We start from the raw sequence: 24,956 nt of genomic DNA, 5'->3' as shown, positions 1-24,956 counted from the left end.
ATGAAGTCCCCTAGCATAATTTGAAGGACCCCCGATTTTTGGGAATTATATATAAAGCATATACAAAATGAGTGCTTTCCAGATTACATCTCTCAAATCCATGCAACCATCACTGCATATTAAAAAGAAAACATTGCTCCTAATTGAATGTCCTGCATACAGTGGTGCTTAAACTGTCAAGCCCCAGCCGCCAGAGGAGGCCTAGCCAGGAAGCCTGTCCACCCTAGCCCATGTCAATGATCTGAGCGGCTTCTCTACAGAAACGTATTCTCTGTGGACCTCCTTGATAACTGGGGCATTAGAAAGAAGTTACTCTAGAAGTAGCGGCAAGAAGATTCTAGAAGTAGCTACTTCTAGAAGGAGCGGTCATCGTCCGGATGATGGAACTGCCAAATGTCAAATCCATCATTATCGCTCGGTTCCAGTATTCTGTGTGCTTAACTTGACATTGCTCTTGTGCAGAGTTTAGACCTAGCCACGTGTGAAACTGATAGCAGCGTTGAATTCCCCAAACGAAAGAATGTTCTAGAAATAGTCAACATTAGGCACACTCACATTTTGCAACGTTAATCTGCAGGCCCTACCAGTCTCTGGAGGATTGTAAGAAGTATGTTTAGAGAGAGTACTGTGATAAGGGGTATGGCCGGATCGGAATGGTGGGCGGTAGTGGGGGACTCTATTTATCCTGCATTTGTTATTTGTAGCAAGACTAGGTGACATCTACCTGTTGACCTGAATAAACTAATATTAATACAAAAAAAACATTGATGGCCCCAGCAACAATAGGAAATCTACTCATTGCAAGTGTCCCTCTGGAATTTGAAGATTATTATTGTGGCAAACACTAGCATGAAATGAGAGATTAAAGGCACCTGTAATGTCACCAATGTATTGGCATGCACATTGATTTTTCGCAGTCAAATGCCAACAGATTAGTGTTTTTTGATGCCTTAATGCGATTGTTTAGCTCTTTGACGTGTTAATTCTAGACACCTCAGAGTAATCAGTTTTCAAGATTTCTACTCTACCTTCGCTGTGCAGGCTAGGGTGTGCATTGATTACAACAATTTCTCATAAAGAGGTAACAATGTTTCTTATTTTAACCACTCGCACGTATCCCACCCCACCGAAGGACAAGAAGACACCTGTGCCCCTTAGCCGGCTCCAAAAGAAGAATGAAAAAAGGCATAATAACCAACAACCACTTGCTTAAATCCCCAAGCTGGTGCACACTTGATCCTGGAGGCACCCAGACCAATTCAACCCTGACATATCAACAGAAGAAATTACATATTTTCAGTAAATCTGAAGATTAATCTCCCTCCACCCATTTAAACCTGCGCATATAAAACCACACAGTTTACATTGTTTTGTTGCATGCCATGAAAAAACCCAAAGGTGCCAAGCCACTAAAAGTGCACAATGCCAGTTTTCCATGCGTTTTCAGACTGCCTTTGCCCATATTCTGCCACTGTAAAAAGAAATGTGCATGTTGGCTGTGCCAGTACATGCTAGTATCCCACATAAGAACATACTTCTGTTTGCTTTGCCCATAATGTGAAGAATGATAATATTTAAACATGTCGATGCTGGCTGTGCCAAGATAGGCCAATATCCCCATGAAAGAACATTCATGTCGGCTCTGCCCACAATGCCAGTAAAAATGATATGTCACTTTAAGTAAACATGACCACATATTTTTAAGGAAATAGAGATCCCCCCCACCCCAGGCCCACGCTAAAAACGCCTCATCAAAGATGTTCCTCCCTGGCTTCAGCCTGCATGCACATTCATACCACACATTCTTTCATTCACATTCGCACCCATATGCTACAACTTTCACATTGTACTTATGCTGGCGCACCCAAACACAAATCATACATATTGCACTTGCATTCACACTCATACGCCTATGCTACAACATACACACTGCACTTACACACGCACACAAAGGCTTATTTTTTTTCCTTAACTGCAGGACACCGTCACATCAAGACTGCTACCACTGCCAGGGGTTCCACACATACTGCCTGCTTGGCCCTATGGCATCCCTGAACCACACACGCAAGACAAGAAATAAGCGGGTGTCACAAACCTCTCCCTTCCTACCTCCTGATAGGTACGGTGGAGCTGGAGCGCATCTAACTCGTACCCCACAACCTTGCAATGCTTAGGGAAGTGCAGTAACATCCCCTACACAGTTCTGGGCCTGCTGTTCTCCAGCCTGAATGCCCGATGGGCCATGCATAGTTGAAGCAAATCAACTCTGGAATTGCATGGTCAATTGGGCATGCACGGGTGGGGTACTGTATGCCAACAAAGCCAGCCAGCCCCTAACCATGACCTGCCCCCCAGTTTCTCCGCTCACCTGCAGTTTTTGTACCTTCCAAGCCTCTACTTAAGGACTGTAGGCCATCTCCAGACAGACAGCATTGAGTAGGCTGCTGATCAAGTGACCAGGCTCTGCCACTCAGTTGCTGGGCCAACCACCTATTTAATCAGGCGTCCTCATCACTGGCATCCTCAGCAAAGGTACGTGCTAAGACAAGGACCTCACCTTTTTGTCCCGGTTCGGGCCAGATAGGGCCAAGGGCCTGGCTCGCTATCCTGCATTTCACCTACAAACCAATTGCTACTAATGCTACTCAACAAAAGACAAAACCATGTGTTTCCTCCCACCACAGCCCATGGCCACTTTCACTAGGGTTTGAATGGCCAATTGCTGTGGGCAGCCCTGGCAAGTTACTTAAGCGAACCTCAGCAATATTGCCCTTGCCCCCATCCAACATCCAACATCCACACACCACATGCACAAGCTCTCTCATGTTGACCAATGTTTGCTCAGCAGTCACTCGCGCTCCAGAAAATGTGGACCTCATCTCGTACAACAAACCTTAATGCCCTGTTCATCACTGAAACATGATTTACCCCATCCTCCCCACCTGTTTTCAATGTCCTCTTACCCCAGGGCTACTGCATCTAACATGCCGACCGGCCAGGAAAGGCAGGGGGTGGAGTGGCAATCATCCACAGGAGCGATTGGCCATGCTCCATCATCCCCTCTACTAGAACATGCTCATTTGAATCACTCGCCTGCCGGATCCCTCTATTGCACAAGAAATCCATCACCTTCTACCTCATCTACAGATCACCTCACAGGATTGACTCTTTAATTACTCTCCTTTGCCAAATTAGCACATTCAAATAATGTCTCCCTCAGTGATTGTAACGTCCCTGAGTCACAGGCTGACAACCACACTCTAAGCACGCTTTTTGCACCAACTGCTTCCATGGACATTAGGCAAATTGTGCTCTCACCCAAAGGCGTCAGCATAGACTTGATTTTCACATCATCCCCCTGCATTACCTGTGCAGAACTTATCCCACTTGATGGGTCCGACTACGCCGCCATTCCGATTATCATTCAATGACTCGACTACAGCTCACAGACGTCAGGCTCAACGCCCCTCACTCAACGTCGCTCTTTCAAAACCTTCCCCGTCAATTAGCTAAAAGCAAACTTTGCAGGCTTCGCCCCCACAGGAAATGCCCAGGGCCTCCTGGAATTATTCAGCAACTCTTATGAAACTGGTGGGTACTCACGACCCCCTAAAATCCAGCCAGTCTAAGGCCAAACCATCCCCCAATGGTTCACCCACGAGCTAGCCACCAACAAACACTCAGAGCCCTAGAGAAATGGTGGCGCAAAAACCGTAACTCGGGAGACCTCACCAATCTCATATCTCTGTGCATCAAACCAAGGCCAAAGATCCTTACTACTTCACCCACCATTGTGGCCTCTAACAGGAGCAAAGCCCTCTTTGAAGTAGTAAACCGTTGTTCCAAACACTCACCCGACTCAGAGGAACCACCAATAAAATAGACAAAATCCGAGAGACCTTTGAATCATAGTCTCACAGCATTAGTATCGCCAGGACGCACACTGCCCCTCTGGCCCAAATTCTCTCCTCTCTTCCCCCGGATCTCTTAAAAATGATTGCCTCCCTCAAACCTACTTCTTTCTTTGACAATGTAATTCCGGCCTCTATCGTTAAACAATTGACGGGCCCGGTGCTCAATGTGCTCCTCAGCATCATCAATGTCTCCCTTGCAGAAGGATCATTGCCAGACACTGTCAAGACTAGTCTCATACAACCTCTTTAGAAAATAACAACCCTAGACCCAGAAGACCTGGCTTATTACAGGCCCATTACGAACCCCCGTTTATTGGCTAAATCTTTGCCAGAATCGAACAACTCCACCTCCTAAATGACTATCAGAGTTCTTCCCAAAGTGTAGCATCGAAGCAGCCACCATCCAGGTGGTGGATGATTCTCTCCAAATCAAGGATAAGGGCGATTCATGCCTCCTCGTCCTTGACCTCTCGGCTGCATTCGGACCTCCTTCTCTCCCTCGTTGCTGACAGGATGGGAGTCTCTGGCACTGTGCTGAATTGGTTTATTTTCCACCTCCCAGGCAGACATCAGGCTGGCCAGATGTACTTGTTGCGTTCTAACCGACTCCAGGTCTCCTCAAAGATCTCAATGTAGGCATCCACCAATACGCAGACAATACTATTTTGTACACGAGAGTAAATAGCATGCAGGTTATCATTCGTCTCCACGATTACCTAGCCATCATCCAGTCCTGCATGTTGACTACCTACCTCAAACTAAAGCCACCCAAGACTGAATTCATCCTCATTGGTTCCGCCCACTAAAAAACAACTCGTCCAACAACGGCTCATTGATATGCGCCTGGAAGGATTTGATCCACAACTCTAACTCCTTAGGCTTCACCATTGACCGCAATCTGTCCTTCCAGAAACACATAGCCAAGAAGGTCCAAATAGCCTGGCTCAGAATCTCTACCCATCGAAAAATAAAACCCTTCATCCCACTGCAGACTTCCAGACCATAGTGCAGGACCTTGTGTTCTCCACATTGATGGGGGAAATGCTCTCGTGACTGGGCTCTCAGCTTCTCACTTGGCTCCCCTAAAAGTAGTCCATCATGCTGCAGCACGTCTTATTACAGGAGCATGGAAATGGGACCGAATTACCCCCATCCTAAGTGAACTACATTGGCTTCCACTCAAGACCAGGATACTGTTCAACACTGCATGTGTCATCTACAAAGCAGTTACAAGTAGCACACCGGCGTACCTGGTGTCTAGGCTCCACATATCTGGTGGCACACACTCCTCGCAAAGTAAATCGGCCAGCCAGCTTGAATCCTATCTCGGCCGCAAAGAGAAGACCCGCAAACAATCCTTCTGTCATGCACGCACCCACCCTCCGGGACTCAATCCTGGTGTCGGCTCGGAATGCCCCCACAATTCTCCAATTTCGCAAATCTGTCAAAACATGGCTCTTTCAGCAATAGATGACCAAGGACTAATTACAATGGATGCACATACCGACGCAAAGACCTCACAGTACCGCGCTACTGTTAAAAGATGCCGGCTACCCACACTATGTACAGTGATCCGCTGCTCACGAGCTAGTTCCGCACTTAAATTATAAATTAAAAAATAAAATAGAAAGGGAGTCCGTGCTAGTGCTCTGTGTTTTCACTGTGCTGACAATTAGGACCATAATAATCAGTCCTACAGATAAGGGCAGTATCGGCCACTTATTCTCTCTAAAAACTGGTAAATATCCCCAAAAATAAAAACGGAGTAAAAATACTCCCAACAAAAAAAAGGAAAAATGCATGTAGAATCTTGCGCCCCTGCTTTCACCCTAACATCTCCATGGATATGTTGGGACCAGAAGTACATGCAGTACCATAGGGAGAAACTATTACAACTGCCTGATTGGAAACATGCATCTTTTAATGGGCATGAAATAGGTGCAAAAAATGTAATATTACAAAAACATTTCTGATTTTCATTTTTACTCGCTTATAAAATACTCTCATTAGGAATTGAACATTTTTACTCCCTAAAAGAACAAATTACTTACCCCTAGTAAAGTTCTTTCGATTGGATGTTCCGCCCATGTATTCTTCATCTTTTGATATATTCATCTCAAGCTTCAGCCAAAACAATTCGGCAGAGGGTGTTGTGCGTCGATGCAGTCGACTTTATGTCCCTTAAGGGCCTCCGTCTCGATGACAACGTCATCACTGGTGCATATAGCACGCGCAGCGCCCGTAAGCTTGTGTTCTGTTTTAACGCCCCTTTTCTTCTTGCAGTATTACCGGCATTACGGTGTCCATGGCAGTCTAAGACCTTGAAAGAGCGTAAAGTGTAATGCACGGAAATTCTACTGTGGGGTAGGTATAGAGGGGCTATGAGGAATACGTGGGAGGAACATCCAATCGAAAGAATGTTACCAGTGGTAAGTAACTTGTTCTTCAATTGGATTGTGTGCTCTCACGTATTCCTCATCTTTTAATAGACTCCCAAAGCTCTGTCAGATTTGGAAGTGGAAGTAGGAATTTTAGAAATGCTTTTAAGATTTGTCATGGACAGAGTGTAAAACTGCCTTCCCAAATCCTCATTCCTGTCTGAGGATGAATCCAGACAGTAATGTTTAGTTAAAGTGTGAATGGAAAAAAATGTGGCTGCCGCACAAAATATCATGTATCAGCAGTGTCCTTTGTAAAGCAGAAGACTTGACGTGCCCATTGTCAGAATGTGGAGGCGTGTAAAAAGATGGTAACAATTTTCTGGGATAAATGAAAATCCGATACAATTTTCAGCAGAAAGGTTGGCGAGACTTTAAGAAGTACCCTGTTCTCTAAAAGAAGGTAGTATATGAAGGCTTACAAGCTAAGGTCTTGACGTTTCTCACCCTGCGGGCTGATGTTAACACAACTAAAATTATGGTCTTAAAGGTCAGAAATGTTAATGGACACGAATGGAGTGGCTCAAAAGGAGCGCACAAAAGGAAATTTAAGAACACGTTAGTAAGGCTATTCTTTATTTGTTTTGGTTTTCATTTCGAAAAAGGAAATCTTTACAATACAAAAATTAAAACATAACATATCAGCCAATTACAATTTTAGTTACAGATTTCCGATCTACAAAGAAATTTACAGAAATAAAAGAGGAAATCATCTTTAGATCAAATTAAGCCACAGGAAAACAGCATAATAAAAAGAAAAAGAAAATTATTATGCAATACATTTCACAAATGTTAAAATAAACAGAACATCCAGAGTACATTTAGAGATATGCTACCCAGTCCCAACCTTATTTCACATAATGCAGAACCAGGTCTGCATTTTAGTAGATCTGTCACATATAATCTCTTGCCGAAATACAGAATCATAATGCAATTAAACCACATACTTCAGAGAGAAATCGTATCAGTGCCAATTTTAAAGCCACAGAGTTCCCATGCATCATTGCCCACCATACTAGATCTGGCAACGCTCGCTCAGGGTTTGATACAAATTTTCCAAAGTAATCTAGGTGTTTAAGACTAATGGAGTCACATTCTAAAAGAAGAGGTCTCAGGGTTTCCTTAAGATCTGGACTTTGGCAAAAGCAGCATTGCACTAGCCCCCTGCCTTTAGGATCCCTGAATTGTATTATCTCGCTTGTTAATAAAACATGGAAGCGGAACCGCATACAAGTCTTTTGCCATTTGGGATCGGGAAATCTAATCAAGTACGATTCCGGATTACCCATACATTTCCAATTAGATATCAGATGATGATATATTGGTGAATTAAGCACAGCTTCCATTATATTTGTCCAGTCTTGATTTTGTAGCAAGTGTTTTACTCGCAGAGGATTAACCAAAAGATCTTCAAGCGAAAGTTTGATATTTCTCAAGGCCACTGAACAAATTTCCTGCAAGCACGACGACCAAAGAGAATCTGGGTTCCCAGTTTTTAATTTGACTCCCAAATGGGCATATAAACTATTCTATGTTGCCGAAATTAAATTTCTGTACAGGGAGATTCTCTTCCATTCTACCAGGCTCCCCAAAAATTGTAAACCCAATTTGTATCTCAAAGCTGCCAATGGTATGCATTTTGGTAAACAGAACAGCAATGATCTCCACATTTTGGCCTCAATCTTATGCAAATCTAATTGCATCTTCTGCAGATGTAATTGCATATGGCATGGGGAAAGTTCTAAGCCATGACATAACTCGGGAATTGCCTTTAGCTTGTAGAAACGAATCGGGGGATATAGAGTATTTTCAGTACTTCTGCGCAACCTTTCGCATTTCTAATATCATATGGCCTGTCCGCTCCATAATGCAGTTCCAATACAAATACTTTTTCCTGGTATCAAATACATGAAAGCCAAGATATCTCAGGGATCTCATTTTTGCAAGTTTATGCTTCTTCAAAAAACAATTAAATTAGGAGAGTTGTTTTCGATCACAGGCACAAAACTACAGATTTCCTCTCATTTATCTCAAGGCCATTCCTTGTGACATAATCCGAAAAAGCTTTTATTTGACGCTGAAGGCCTATAGGAGTGCAGTCTATCAACAGGCAATCATCGGCGTATGCACACCAATTGATTTCCCACCCTCAATTTTGGTGAGATCGATGAAGCGATATCCAGGCCCAGTCCAGCATCCACCATGTACAGGTTAAAAAGTGTTGGAGCAAAAATACACCCCTGGCGTAAGCCGTTCAATGTTTTTATCTGGGAAGAAAGTTCCCCCTCTGCATTTAATCTCAACTGCTCTACAGAGTCTTCATGGAAATGGATGAATATGGAATGAAAGACTAATGGGATCCCCATGGAGAGATGTTTCGACCATAATAAAGAGCGGTCAACAAGGTCGAAACCAAGTGACAAGTCAATGGCGGCTACATAAATCGGTGCAGCCTCCTTCCTACAAGCTTTTTCCTGGAGTAAGGTGAACAGCAGCCCCCCGATCTCCGTTCCCATGGCCTTGCGGAATATATATACCATATATATCCCTGAACATATTTCCTAGACATTCCAGACGGAGACCCCTAAATTCTCTTAGTGTGATCAATATTGAGGGCTATGACAGAGCCCAAATTCTTATGTATTCCTAACCCGTAAGGCATCTCCGCATTCAAATCACCCACTACAACCATATGTAGGCCACAGAATCTCACCGTCAAGTCTGTTAAGCAAGCATTAATCCTTTCAGTAGTGGAACTAAAATTATACCGGATTCCAATAAATGTTTATAACCAGGATATGGGACAGCGTGTTGCGATTTCCAATTTCAGGTCTACTGCCAAATCGCCTATTGTGATGTCAATTGCTTCCAAGATATGAATGCCTTCCCCGTTCTTTATCGCAATTAAAAGTCTGCCATACGGACGACCTTTAGTTCCCCTTTTTTCCAATTGGTGCACACACTGGAATCCATGTATATGATAGTCTGAGTTTATCCAAGATTCTTGGATGCATATCACTTAATTTTTTTATTTTGTACATAATGTTTCAGAAGAAAGGTGTGACATGCCCCTCGAATTCCAGGAAACCAGCCGAAAATCATTAAACTGGCCATTAGGGTTAAAGGTCCGTTCTCAGGGAGTTTAACTGAGTAATATAATCCCTTAATGTAAGGGCAAGCCATCTCCAGCTTTGTTCATCATCTGTCTTAGGCGATCTACGGTTCAGGACTCCTAGGTCCTCTCCCACCTTGGTGGACCGTTGGGAGTGTAGACTCTGTACCTACAAAATTGCACTGCACTAAGCTGAGGCTGAAGATCAAGATATCATACCCCATACGATTGAACTGTGAAATCTACCTCAGAACTGTCTCATAAACCGTTTGAGTATGAAAGACCAGTCTAACGTGGTCATAACGTGTGGGATGTATAAAGTCTATTAGCTTTAGGTCGGCCAATGACATTAATCTGAGGGAAGGAGGGAAACACGTTAGTAAGTCCCTTTAGAAATTGTATGACTAACGGTATCTTGAAGTACGATACCTACTCCCACATGCGCTTGAAGATTGAAAGTACCACCAAGTATCCTTTTATGGTTCCAATCTGGAGCCCCAGATTTGCCAAATGTAACAAAGGACAACACCATAGGGGTACTGTACATAAAAGGATCCACATCCTTTTCCCGTACACCAGCTGCAGAATGTGTTCCAATGGCAGCAGTAAAAGGATTTTGTTGCTAGCCTTCTGGCCGAAAGCATAATCTCCATTACGTCATCCGGGAGGTCCCAATCCTTATACCTCAACCTCTCAGAAACCATGTGTGAAAGTTGAGTGTTTTGACCTCTGCATGGAGAACCAGACCTTCCTCTCATGAGAGAAGGTCCTCTCTTTGCGGAACGCGCATTGGAGGGCAGATGGACATGCCCAGAAGGTCCGGTTATCACGTCCTCCTGGCTCAATTCCGGGCAATTAGGATCATGGATTTTCTGAAATTTCGCAACCTCCTAATCACGTGAGAAATGACGGGGACTGGAGGAAACACGTACAGGAGTGGAAACTCCCAGTCCACTACAAACGTGTCTCCTAGAGCTCCTCTTGGGGGGAAATTCCCTGGAGCAGAACAGTTTGCGCTTCCAGCTGACACTGGTCGCGGACAGATCCACATGAGAGGAACCCCAAAAGGTGATCTCTTGAAGGACTTCCGGAGCTAGTTCCCACTCATGGGAGACTATTCTCCGCCTGCTCAAAGCATCCACTGACGTGTTTTCCTTTCCGGCTAGGTGAACCACTGATGGGGAGATTCCTTCTTGAATTGCCCAGGGCCAAAGCTGCATCACCTCTTTGCACAGTGGTAGTTAACCTTTGCCTCCTCTTTTGTTAAGGTAGTACATGGCCAATGTGTTATCCGTCATTATCATCAGGACATTCTTTCCCCGTACAGAGGGCAGAAAGCCCTTCAGCGCTGGTCTGATCGCCCTCAGCTCCAAAAGGTTGATGTGTAGTTTGGACTCCGATGGAGACAAACGATCGCTGATTGTTAGCTCGTTGCGTGGGCTCCGCACCCTGTGAGTGAGGCGTCCGGCACTACTGTGCCATGGGTGCCAAAAAGGTTCTCCCTGCAGAATGTTGTCCTTGCAGGCCCACCACAGAAGATCCTGCGCGACTCTACTTAGAACCTGTAGAAGGTCTGACGTCTTGCCTGAGAATTGAGACTACCAAGTCCTGAGAGCCCAATGGAGTGATCTCATTCTCAAGCCATTCTGTGGCACCAGGAAAAAGCAGGATGCCATTAGGCTGAGCAACCTTAGAAATTCGAAGGGCGGAAGAGGCTGGTGACCATCTGCAGAATGTGCTGAGGCCTCACCTCGAGTGGCAAGGCTTTTCGCAAGGATGCATCAAAGACTGTTCGGATGAACTGGAGTCTTTGAGATGGTATGTGGGACTTCTTGTATTGGAGAGAGAAGTCCAGTCTGTGTCGAGAGTGGCAGGTGATGTGGAGCTGTTCCAGGGCTTGTTCGGGAGAATGTGCCCTGAGAAGTCAATCGTCCAGGTAGGGGTAGACGTGAATCCACCCTCTACTGAGACTCGCTGCCAACACCACCATCAGCTTGGTGAAAACCCCCAGGCGGAGGTCAGACTAGAACTCGAAACCGATAATGAGAATCGCCAAAGGCGAACCTCAGGTACTTTCTGTGCTTGTGATGGATAGGCACATGAAAGTAAGCATCCTGAACGTCTGATGACACATCCAATCCAGGAGATGGAACGCCTGAAGGATCTGAGAATGTGTGACCATCTTGAACTTGTCCTTCCTGAGGCACTTGTTCAAGCATCTCAAGTCCAATATGGGTCTCAATCCTCCATCCTTATTGGGGATTAGGAAATAAGGAGCATACCATCATTTGTTCCTCTGTAATACCCCACCATTCTTGCAGATGCTGTGAGAGTCTGCCTCCCACCGGGGTCTTGTGGGTTAGGGCCTCAAAGGTTTTAAGGTGGCTGAAGCAGTGGCTGAGGGTGAAATAGCGTTGCGTGGGTGGACTTTGCACCTGCCCCTTGTCCACCACAAGCAAATATTTTGGTCCCTTTCACTTGCCAGTCCTCTCGCTCTTCCAACTGAGGAATAGAAACTTAAGGACCTACCCCTCCAAGATGATCCGCTGGGGTGAGATGGTTGTGGCTGTCCGATAGCGGTACAAAGGAATTTGGCTGCTGCCTTTGAGGTATGCAGCTTCTCTAGGCTTTCTGCAGCCTTTCTGCCTAACAGCTGGGTGCCGTCAAAGACCATGTTGAGGAGCCTGGCCTGCATGTCCGGTGCAAATCCTGACTTCCTCAACCATGCAAACCTGCGTATTACTGTGCTTGCCGTCATGGCTCTGTCGACTCAAAACATTTCGCATCATGGAATTTAGAAGAACTCAAAATATTGTCAGAGTATAGCGGAATACTTAAAACTAATCAGATTGAATTTAGAGCAGGGGTAGTTACAACGATGGCAGGTACGGTACTAGGCTATTTTCACCAGTCGACATGGCAGAAAGTTGCCCGATAATTTTTGTTGCGAGTGTGGACCTTTCGGTTGCATTTGACAAGGTCGATAGAAATTTGTTGTGAAGCAAGATGCAAAAATGGGATCATCTCCTTAATGTGATAATTCAGCTCCACACAAATACCACCCGAACAGAGCAATCCACACTTATAAACTACTCTGGCAGGGTTGCATTTCTGCCTCTCTCCTTTTTGGCAAATACTTAGCAAACATGGGGGGAGACCCTGGAAAAGGCAGCATTTGTTTCCCCTGTAGTACATACAAGATAAATGCCATGGGTCACATACGCTGATGGCATTATGTTATTTGAATCTACCAAAGTTGGAATAGTGCAGATGTGAAATACTTTTAATCAATATGCCGGGCTGAATAAATTAACGCAAAACTAACATTTTAATATTTATGACATCAAGTGGAAAATTGATTGAGGAATCGCCCAGCAAGTCTTCAGAGAAGGTTTCAGAACGGAAAATTTTCTATAAAGTCTTTGATCAAATTCGATGAATCGAAAATATTCCAAGCATCTGTTATGGTCAAGAAATGTATCATCGGTTGAACCACTTCAACATGGATATAATTGAAGGAAAAATATGGAGGGTCATTTTAGGAGTTCGACAATCGGAGCCCATTATTGTATTACATTATGAGCTCGGTATAATTTCCATGAACATGAAAGGTTTATGGTATAAAGTACAGTTGTGTGAAAAACTCATCTGTCCTCCAGCCCCCTCTTTATATAGTGACTTCGATATAAATTCTTGTATAATTGGCAACCCGCTTCTTGCACGCCGCGAGCAGAAATTGAACAAAATGAATCTGGGTTTAGAAGAGATAGTGCAAAACCTTGTAGGCAAAAAATGCCTCTGGACGCAGGATTGGTGTCTAACTTATGACAGTTTAAATAGACATAAAAGATACATGGTGAAGAGCTATCGTCAAGGTGGGTTCTCCTGCTAAGTGCCTGGAATAATATCCTTGCTGGAGATTTGGCAAGTCTATTCTGAGATTCACCTAAACTTGCTGCCTACTGCCAAACATCGCCTCATGTGGAAAGAGTGACGAGCCTGATTTACCAGGTTTGTGCTTCAGAGGAAGAGTCACTTCATTGTTTATGTGTTAAATGTATTGGAATGCAAGATGTAAAGACTGGAGGGGGGTGTCTGTACTTCTGCTCTCTCTATGGTAGAGGAGAGGCACAGAGGACCCCGGCCAAGATTCTCTAGTATTGGTAGTTGTGGTCGAGCAATCAAGGCCTAGCTTCTCAGGAGGTGATGCGAGCTGGTTCTTAAGTACAGTGTAGTCCCCAAGCACCCACAAAGGAATGTCCACACACTGTATCGGTTACAACACAGTCTTTTATATGATTAATGTTCAAAGGTATATACAATATCACGATAACTCACTTTCTACTCCGAAAATCAACAATGGTAAATATGTACAATTCTAAAGTGGTACCACTAACGTTATTAGATCTCATTAAAGTGCATACGGTCAGAATGACACACAGATCAAAATAAAGAGGAAACCAGCAGTAGAGAGAGGAAGGAAAGCAAGATGGTAGAGCAATGGGCAGAATACTGGTCCCGCTACCTAGACAGTTCTGTGTGGAGACCCCCCCCCCACCTGGGCAACCTGTAGAAGAAAGATACAAGCCCAGTCCATATATTGTTCACACTAGACTTTTCAATAGTTCTGCAACCCCAAAGTACCTGGCGTTGTAGCGTTCCTCGTCGGGGAAATCGACAACCCTTCTCGAGTGTCCTCCCTTTCAGGCAGGAGTACAACGGTGAAGCGGCCGTGTCGTTCCTAGCGATGCTCGTTGACGGGGAAGGGTAAACATCCTGCCAGGAAGAGGCATGCGGGGCACCACGGGGTCGATAGTTCTGGACCGCAAAGAGTTGAACTGTGGCCCAGCAAGGGCGTTGTGTCTCTGTGGTCTCTGGGTGGCGGGAAACCCACCGGTGGATGCTCCTCGGCGCGTCGACTGTCAGTCCTTCTCCAGCAGGATACAGCAGCGATGATGAAGACGAGAGCGTCCTTGGATCAATGAAGGCAACGGGAGCACGGCGGCTACAGTCGGCGACGGCGGTGGTCGACCATGGCAGACAACAGTCCGGGCGCTTCTCCTTGGACTTCCGGAGCAATCCCTGTATCGGGTCGGCAGCCTGTTGAAGGTATGTCTACTAGGGAGCTTAGGCAAAGATCAGCTGTGCACGATGGTCCCTCATAGCTCGGGAAGAGGGCGCCTTACCAGGTCCTCTCTGGGTCAGTTCTTGAAGCACAGCAGCTTTCAGATTGTAAAGGAGAGCAACAGCAATTCTTCTCGTCCAGCAGGGTTTCAAGATCAAGCTTCAGGTACTCCAGTTACTCGTCGTAGTGGACTTCAGCTTCTGAACATGATTCCTAGCAGTGAGAGGTCTCCAGATATACTGTTGATCTCCCATTCATTCTGCTGGGTCACACTGAAGCATCCAATCACGACTACGGTCATTCATGCAGGCAGGCAGCCAATCAGGCACACGGGGCATTCAGGCCATTCACTTCTCTCCAGACACTTGCAACAAGTTATGTGTATTGGGACAAGTACCGAGCCATTCAACACTCCAATCTGCATTCATACCGGTTTCGGGCAGGGCTGTCTCAACCATTGTGTCAACCACCAGATACTAGACAGCCACAACATAGAATGCATATTCGTCACACACTGCATTCACCCAGGTCCCACTCACAGGCGAGCCCACAACATACGGTTGTTGAGAAGGCTCCAGCCAGTCTGGTCGGCACTTCCCCATACTACCATATATGGAACTTCCACCCAACAGCCAGTCAGGGGGAAGGGACAGAGGCAGGGATTCCCGGGACTTCGGGAAGATCAAGGTAACAGGTGATGGAAGGCAAGAGGCCATGGGGCCATTTGTCTCCATCCAGAATCTACTGATACCAAATGACAGGGTCTAGGCATCCCAAAATGGAGGACGATCAGGGCACCAGGCATTTCAGCATGGAGTTGCCACCAGCCCGTACCCTGCTCTGTGGGGCACACACAGGTGCCCAAAAACATACACTAGGGGCAGAGGGTTGCACCCCTAGCCAGGGGTGCCATAAGAGTATCCCATGGGTCTGTTTAGCAAACCAAAAGAGAGCTGCACCGCCAGGAGTCCCACATGAACCCTGCGCGGAAAACACAACAAAACACATGATACAAAGCAGTAAAGGACAAGGATACGGAGGCCCTGTCCCTCCGATGCATTTACAGCATCACAGGCGCCCCCCCCCAGACTAAGGTTAGGGTGCCTAATCTACCACGGGATAGGCACCCTCATCCAGACGGTCAACATACCTTCTGGAAAGGCCATCTTCGTTATCGTGACTCTTCCCTGGTCTGTGCTCAATGGTAAAGTGTAGTCCTTGCAGACTAATGGACCACCTGAGCAGTTTCGGGTTTTCACCCTTCATCTGCATAAGCCACGTAAGGGGCTTATGATCTGCTTGGACCTTGAAGGTAGACCCGGTAAGGTAGGGTCTAAAACGCCTAAGGCTCCAAACTATACTAAAACATTCTTTTTCAACAGTAGCCCACCCAAGTTCCCGACCCTTGAGTTGTCTACTGATGAATATGATCGGATTTTCTCTTCCTTTGTCATCTAACTGGGACAAGACCGCTCCAATTCCGTTGTTGCAGGCGTCAGTTTGAACGATAAAGGGCTTGCTGTAATCGGGTGCACACAACACGGGTGCCCGACACAGACTTCCTTTCAAGTCATCGAAGGCCCTCTGACAGTCTTCAGTCCAATTAACCTTCCTCGGTTGCTTGGGTGAAGTCAGAGCTGTCAGGGGTGCAGCTATGGTTCCATAGTCTGCCATGAAATTGCGATAGTACCCAGTGAGGCCCAAAAAGGCTCTCACCTGGGTTTGAGTAGTGGGAGTCTTCCAGTCATGTACATCCTGTACCTTACTGGGGAGAGGTTGGATCTGACCCCCTCCTACCTCGTGACCAAGATACGTGACTTTCCCGAGCTATCTCGCACTTGGTGGCCTTGATAGTGAGGTTAGCCCTTTGTAACGCCTGCAACACTTTATCCAGATGCGTCAAATGCTCTTCCCAAGTGGAACTGTAGACAGCAATGTTGTCTAAGTAAGCCACACAAAAGGCTTCGAGCCCACTGAGCGCATGGTTGAGTAATCTCTAGAAAGTGTGAGGGGCGTTCTTCAACCCGAAAGGCACTACTCTAAACTGGTAGAGTCCCTCTGGTGTTGAGAACGCTGTCTTTTCCTTGGCATGGTCCGTCAGAGCTATTTGCCAATAGCCTGAGGTAAGGTCAAGGGTGCTCACAAATTTGGCAGCACCCATCGTGTCCACGAGCTCATCAGCCCGGGGGAGTGGGTGCGCGTCAGTTTTGGTAGCGGCATTGACTCCTCGGTAGTCCACACAGAATCTCCAATCCTTGGTACCTGCCTGGGACTGGATCAGGGACGGGTTGAGGGTTCAATAACACCCAGATCCAACATCTTGGCGACCTCAGCCTGGATGTGGTTCTTGACGGTATCTGACATACGGTAGCACCTGCATTTGACAGGCACACTGTCACCGGTGTCAATCACGTGCCTACACCATGGTGCAAGGCCTGGTGTCAGTGAAAACAGAGAGGCGTACTGGTGGAGCAGAGCCCTGCAGGCCCTCTGCTTCTCTGTTGTCAGATCGGGAGAGAGATGTACTCCCTCCACGGAGCCATCCTGTGGGTTGCTATGGAGCAAATCAGGAAGGGGCTCACTCTCATCCTCTTCTTGCCCTGAAGCTAGCAAGAGACATGAGACTTCGGCCCGCCTGTGGAAAGGCTTGAGCCTGTTAACATGGAATATCTGAGGGGCTACCCCAGAGGCTCCCGTGTCAACCAGATAATTGACTTCACCCATCTTGGAGATGATCCTGAAGGGTCCAGTACATTTATCCGCCAAAGCCCGAGGCTTGGTAGGCTCCATCACGAGGACCTCCTGTCCCGGAGTCCAATCCACTTGCGATGCTTTAAGGTCATGCCAGTACTTATTCAATTCCTGGCTGGCCTTAAGATTTGCTGTTGCTTGACCAATCATCTGTGTCATCCTCCGTCTGAGGCCTAACACATAGTCCTCCACTTGCTTGGCGGGACCTGGAGGGGTGGCCTCCCAACCTTCTCGGATCAAGGCGAGGGGCCCCCTCACGGGATGTCCAAAGAGTAACTCAAAGGGGCTGAAACCAACACCCTCTTGAGGTACCTCTCTGTAAGCAAACAGCAGGCATGGCAGGAGAAGATCCCACTTCTTCCTGAGGGGCTCTTCCAAAGCACCAAACATGCCCTTGAGAGTTTTGTTAAATCGCTCAACCAAACCGTTGGTCTGGGGTGGTAAGAGGTGGAGAATTTGTAAGTTACTCCACATTATTTCCACATGGTTTTCATGTAACTTGACATGAAGTTGGATCCTCTTTCCCAGACAACCTCCTTAGGGAATTCAACACGGGTGAAAATGCCTAGGAGAGCCCTGGCAACCACCTTGGCCGTAACCGTCCAAAGCGGTATAGCCTCAGGGTACCTGGTGGCATGATCTACCAAGACTAGGATGAACCAATGTCCACCCGACGTGGGAGGGTCAAGGGTACCGACAATGTCGATGCCCACCCTCTCAAATGGTGTGCCAACCACTGGCAATGGTTGCAGTGGGGCGATGACTCTGCCTCCGGTCATGCCAGACAACTGACAAGTTGGGCAGGTCCTGCAGTTGGACTCCACTTCTACTCCCATCCGTAGCCAGTAGAAATGGGCCGAGAGCCGCTGCTTCGTCTTCTTGGTCCCAAGGTGACCAGTTAAGGGCACCTCATGCGCCAACTGCAGCAGGAAGGGCCTGTAAACCTGGGGTACCACCAACCTCTTGAGGGCACCAGGGTCAGGCTTAATGGGCTCGCTAACAAGGAGCTCACCCTCCCAATAAATCTGAAATGTCCTAGGCACTTCTCCTTCTGCCTCAGACAAGGCCTGCGTCCTCAGACCCTGGAGAGAGTGGCACTCTCTCTGTCCCTTACAGAAGTCCACCTGGGAGGGTCCCCCTTCAGCCAACAAGCATTGAAGGTCGGAATAATCCTCCGGGTTAAGAGCCTCTCCAACAGGAAAGTCTTCTGGCTCGTCTCCCGAATTACCACTGGACCTAGCCCGTCTGGAGCATGAATCCCAATGGGTGCTGTCGGAAAAGTGGGACGAGCAGGGGCTCCCTTCACAGGGGCGGCCTTCTTACTCCTCCTTTTCTTTCGTGCCTTGGGTTTCCCCGTCGGCAAGGGTACCGGCTCGCAGCTGGACCCTGTGTGACCTGCGATCGGGTGACTGCCAGAGCAGCCATGGGTAGACCATCCGTGATCATCCCCACTTCGACCAAATCGTTTCCCAACAAAATGTTCGCAGGCACGTTGTCCTGAACCAGGGTCCGGAAGCTTTGCTGTCTTGTCTCCAATCGTAATGTTGACTAAGGCTACAGGCGATCATTTGGGAGGCCCACCAGCTAACCTGGTGGTTCCCAGAGGAGCACCTACATAGTCCTCTGGCTTGAGCAGGGTCCTCTCCACCACTGTCATGCTTGCCCCAGTGTCTGTCAAAGCAGTAGAAAGCTGGCCATTCAAGAAGACACCTCTCAAAAACCTACAAGTGTTTTGTGGGATAGTCGCCAGTACTTCTGCGTACTGGTGCCAGTCCCCAAGGGACACTAAGGAAATCTCTAAGGGAGCACCGAAGGTGATCCCAGTAGAGGAGGGGAGGACAGTGGCCTCCATCTCAGGTATGGAGTAGGGGTAGGTCAGGCTGGTAGCCTGGACTCCAAGTGCCTTACCCTTACACTTGGGGTTACCTCTTCGGTGGCCCAGAACCCCACAATCCCAACAAGTGCCAGGAGTGCGGGGTACAGTACTGGAGCCAATGGGACCCCTCTTTGCAGCACGCGGACCACTACTCTTACTCCCACCCACAACAGACGTATCCCCACTAGATTTTTGGGTCTTCAGAGAGGAAGGTTTTGGTTTACCCGACTGACTGCTTTTGGTACTCCTCAGCTTTCTGAGTCCCCCTTTTCTTTGTCCTTGTCCTTGTCCTTCCCACTGGAGTCCTTAGGGGACACCCAGGGGAGACCCACTTGTCAGGCAACCTAGCCAGCTTAAAGGGGTCCAAACTGTTCTGGTCAGCAACATACTGACACAGCTCTGGTGAACAGGCTTCCGAAAAATGCTCAAAAAACAAGGAGGTGAGACAATTCAACAAACGTTTTCACTTTGTAACCATCATTCCATCCCATCATGTTCATGTGCGCAGCACTCACCCAGACAACCCAAAACACATTCTCTCATTTCTTAAAATCCCTGAACCGTTTAAGATATTGGGTAGGCGTTTTGCCAAACTTGGCGATTAAGGCAGACTTCATGCACTCATACTGACCCCTTTCTTCCACACTCAGTTTCAGAATACAGTCATATCCAGTTTGAAGCACTCTGCTTAACAAACACTTAGCCCAATCTCTCATATCAACATCGTGAATTGCACAAGCCATTTCAAACGCTTCAATCCATTGGAGGATATCAGAACCCTCTGCATACACACCAACCAAATCTTTCATGAACTTGGTTGCTGGGGACCTGACACTCTCAACTAGTTTCACTGAAGTCTCCACTCCAGCTTTCTCTAGCTGGATTCGCTGACATCCAGTGCCCTTGTCTTTGAGTTCAAGATCTCCACTTGCTGTGCCAACACCTCTTTCTTAAGCTCAGCTTCAATTTCCAACTTGCGATATTCAAAGGCCAACTTCATCCTTAATAACTCAAGTTCCAAGGAACTGCTGGGGTTTGGAACAGAGGCAGCAGGAATGGTGGCATTCCCAGAATCAGATTCAGCGACAACCCCCGGGGTAGAGCACTCATTGGTTGTATACCCCCCTTCAAGAGTTTCACAATCGATCTGGTAGTCCACCAGGGCAGCTATCAACTCAGCCCTAGACTTATCCACAAAGTCTAATCCCCTGGCTTCGCAGGCACTCTGGAGAGCCTCTAAACTCATCCGAGTCAATTTACCATTTGCAATAGATTCCATTGCTTGTAATGCAGTTATCTTGTACCCGACTCAACCTTAATTTAACAAAGCGCAGATATCCTTTTAAAGTGGCACGGTTATACACTGACTCTTAAAACCATAAGCATCCCACCGCTGCCACCAGCTGTAAAGACTGGAGGGGGGTGTCTGTACTTCTGCTCTCTATATGGTAGAGAGGCACAGAGGACCCCAGCCAATATTCTCTAGTATTGGTAGTTGTGGTCGAGCAATCAAGGCCTAGCTTCTCAGGAGGTGAGAGCTGGTTCTTAAGTACAGTGTAGTCCCCAAGAACCCACAAAGGAATGTCCACACACTGTATCGGTTACAACACAGTCTTTATATGATTCATGTTCAAAGGTATATACAATATCACGATAACTCGCTTTGTACTCCGAAAATCAACAATGGTAAATATGTACAATTCTTAAGTGGTACCACTAACGTTATTAGATCTCATTAAAGTGCATACGGTCAGAATGACACACAGATCAAAAAGAGGAAACCAGCAGTAGAGAGAGGAAGGAAAGCAATAGGGTTGAGCAATGGGCAGAATACTGGTCCCGCTACCTAGAAAGTTCTGTGTGGAGATCCCCCCCACCTGGGCAACCTGTAGAAGAAAGATACAAGCCCAGTCCATAAATTGTTCACACTAGACTTTTCAATAGTTCTGCAACCCCAAAGTACCTGGCGTTGTAGCGTTCGTCGGGGAAATCGACAACCCTTCTCGAGTGTCCTCCCTTTCAGGCAGGAGCAACGGGTCGTCGAACGTCCGATGGAGAACAGCTCGAGCTACAACGGTGAAGTGGCCGTGTCGTTCCTAGCAGTGCTCGTTGACGGGGAAGCGTAAACGTCCTGCCAGGAAGAGGCGTGTGGGGCAACTTGGGGTCCATAGTTCTGGTATTGGCTTACTTATAGCAACTTATTCTAAAGTCACTTCCATGGTGCCTCCAAGTATTAAAGACGGATGATGTCCTTTTCTGTGAAGTCATTTCTGTTGGTGCAATCCATGTACAAATTAGGAGGTTTGCATGCATTTTGCCTCAGAGCGCCTGGACAGAGCTCTAACATAGGAGTTCCCTGCATCTGTAATGATTTGTAGGTTTTTTTTTTTATTTGTTACAATGCCATCCGCTACTAATGTTACCAAAAAAAGTTGATTGGGGCGGGGTGGGCAGTTTGTGGGTGCGAATGAGACCATATGGAATTGCGTGCACTGCATTTGGGGTAAGCGGCAGGACTTTTTTCGTTGCTCGCCCCCACCTATCACCCTCACCCCCCACTATTGCAATGCTAGATATCCCCCTGGGTGTTAGTACTTTCATGTCAGGGGCAGTGGTAGAAGTGTACCGAAAAAAGTAGTGCAACTGTGGTCTCGGCGGGGGAGAGGGTAGGGGGACGCATAGTGCAACCTGTGATAAGGGGCATTGCAATAGTCTTAAGTGACTAGTAACTCAGGCTCGTATTACAAACTTTACACAGGGACATGAATGGACAACCCCTCCATAAAGAATGGTGAATATGGTCGTTGAAAGTAGAGGAATGGTAAACAGGGATTACCAACCGTTCACACAGGCAATCCCCTAGCCCCCCGCCCCCGAAATGTTAGCCTAAGTGCACACCTGCTCTCACGCATGGACCTGGGAAATTTGCGACATCAATGACCAGTGTGTAATGAGCATTTTTTCCTCAAAGGCGTCCAATATGATTTTGGCACCACGACTTTAAAAAGTGCTTCAACACACTTGGAGAATATGCTGAAAGTGCACCACTTATTCTGCACACCCGTCTCGATAGGGTGCTATCCTCCTGGCTGCCACCAGCTGTTGTCACAGCAACCCACAACAGACTCCGCAGTCACAGCAGAGGTAAAAAAAAAAAAATAACTCACGAGCAAAACGCTGCGCTGTAAACTACACTCAGCGGCAAGGACAAACGCCTCCTGTTTACAATGCACTGGCTCCAGTAACACAAACACCGCCCCTGTTATGTAAACCACCCCAACTGTTTTGAAAATCCTATTTTGGCAAGAGGTTTAAAGCATCCAATTATGAGGGGCACTAACGGAGGGCGGCTCGGAGCAGCTTTGATCTCTCCGTTATTGCTTGGCGAGGAGGATAGCGGGTCACCTGCAAAGAGCGCTGTAATTACCTCAGGTGCAGAGCATCAAAGCGCCACGACCAGCAGAGAGGAGCCTCCCGCAGCACACAACGCACAGAGAGCATCATATGCACAACCCATGCACAAGAAGATGGGGTGACAGCGTGGACCAAGAATACCATTACATGCACTGATAAACGGGGCTGCAGATGGCCCCTAAGGCACGAGGTGGAGCTTGAAACAAGTGCAAAAAGCATGCCTTTCAAATGGCCTGCAGCTGAGGGAATGTCACTGTTCCCCCTCATCATCTTTACTTAAAACAATGACCGGCCATTGCAGAGACTCTCCCTAACATTCACGCAAGTCAATGCATTCCAATGGAAAGTTTAGGCTGGGGCTGTATTCGCAAACGAGAGAGCCCCGGTACAACTTTGACAGGTTGAGGTGCTGTGCACAACAATAAAGAACGTACCAAGCGCGCGCTGGCTGCACGCAGCCCGTCCTCCACTCAGGAACAATGGGCACCGGCTGTGCTAGGTGGCAGCAGCAGAACTTAACTCAAAGGCCCGGCGCGCTCCCATGGCCCTGGTTCCGTTCGGCGGGTCCCCCTGCCAGTCTCCGAGGGCGCTGCCCCTGCGGCCCTCGCCACCCAGGCGCAGAGAGCCGACTCTCGGGGAACAGCGGCACAGACATTCGCCGCCTGACGTCACTAGCATCTGCTTCTATTTATAGCCTCCGGTTGGATTTCATTCATGAAAACACTGTCCGATGCCAGGTGCGCAGGCGCGCGGTCCAGAGAAGGGCGCGCGTGCTTCTCTCTCTGCTGCACCTTTAAGGCTCCCTCGCGCGCGCCCAAAGAATAACAAGGAAAGATAGCTTAGCCCTATAGCAGATGGAGAGCCGCAGCATCCCTGCGTGCTGCATTCTAGGCCCGACTTCATTCTCGCTGAAGCGCATAGTATGCCCCCTGGCAATGCTGCTGCTGGTGGTGGCACAAGTCCAAGCTCCATGGGCAGGCAAGCGCAGTCAGGCGCTCTGCCTGTAAGGCAAGTCTGCAGCACAGCAGGGCTGCACAGTCCTATCACACCGTAATTAAACAAGTGTGTGCAAGCCCCTCTACTGAGAGCGAACATGGGTGAAATACCCTGTTCTATGGAATTTCTCCAACACAGGAGAGTCTACAACCTCGTTTTAGCTCACACGTGACTATTGTAATGTGTTGATTTTTAATCTCATGCTGTTTTAAGCATCCCGTGGATGCATTATTGTTAGTAATAATTGTGGCCAATGGTGTTTTTTTTTTTAAACCACGCTGGTCCGTAACATTGGTCAAAAATATCTGCAATATGTACAGTCGTCAAACGCTCTGCAGTGCTTACATTTTGCTATTTTTGCCAACGTGGCCGGTTTGGTCAGCTTGATGCACGGGTTGTGGTATGCATAGGTGGGGAGGGGTGCCGTGGAATAACATGGATTATGCAGCACTCAACATAAGTGTTGCATAACATGGATTAGCATGCACAGGACACACCGGTCGTGCATTCCGCGACTTAGCCAAGTTTTATGCATACTGCGGAATGCAGGAAAGTATAACCCACACAAGACATCGACCATCTCAATTCCTTCCTCTCTTCAATCCAGACCTGGATGTCCAGCTCATCTTAAATGGAATTCCTGCTTCTCTCCAACAACACCGAACGCCACCACATACAGACGTGGCTGTCTCGCATGAAACTCCAGGGCTTGATCCGACAGCTGACACAGTGAACTAAGGGAACTCATTACGAGGTCGGCGGAAAGGAGTTAACAGCGCCGGTAAAGATGCCGGTGCCGCATTTCGAGGTCCCTTAGCGGGAGCCGCTAAAGGACCAAGGGGCTAACAACGGGCCCGTTGTTAGCTCCCTCCCCATTCCCATTGAGCCCTATGGGGGCTTGAATGTGAATGGGGATGGGTTCCCTAAATGGGGAAATACCGTGTCCTCCAAGGTTGGAATGACCCGGTAAATCCCCATTCAGGGAACCCGGTATGCGGTATGAGGGTAGCCATGGCGCTAATAGCACCATGGCTACCTCCATAATCGTAATGAGGCCCTAAGTCTCTGGGATTCCACACAGACAGCCACCTCTACTTTTAAGCAAACACAATGAAGAAAAATCAGATATCTTGTCCCAACTATCCTCCAGTCTTCTGATTTTCTAATCAACCCTTCCAACCAGACGCCAGTTTCAGATCCACAATACAGGCCATCGTTCTACCATGCCCAGATGGTGGAAAGGCCATATATTGACAACATTGTAACTCAATAAAAATGTCAGATATTGTCATTCATAGTCTTACTCACTGCACGTCTGATGCCGCCAGCT

At 47.4% G+C, this 24,956-nt stretch overlaps 1 protein-coding gene across 3 annotated transcripts in view; it reads right to left on the bottom strand.

Moving 5' to 3' along the window:
* The window catches only part of RHOBTB1 (Rho related BTB domain containing 1), a 760,683-nt gene that overhangs the window by 272,291 nt on the left and 463,436 nt on the right, over positions 1-24,956 (bottom strand). The window contains exon 1 of one of the 3 annotated variants that reach the window (XM_069611206.1): positions 23,065-23,337. The exons of the other annotated variants lie outside the window; for them this stretch is intronic. The gene's annotated coding sequence lies outside the window, so the exon portion shown is untranslated. Of the gene's footprint in view, positions 1-23,064; positions 23,338-24,956 lie in introns of those variants that run through there. 3 annotated transcript variants of the gene reach the window in all.

Source organism: Ambystoma mexicanum, chromosome 8 (genome assembly GCF_040938575.1).
Source record: "Ambystoma mexicanum isolate Mex_15411 chromosome 8, UKY_AmexF1_1, whole genome shotgun sequence".
In the NCBI taxonomy this organism is placed as follows: domain Eukaryota; kingdom Metazoa; phylum Chordata; class Amphibia; order Caudata; family Ambystomatidae; genus Ambystoma; species Ambystoma mexicanum.
This window is presented reverse-complemented; position numbering and strand designations above follow the sequence as displayed.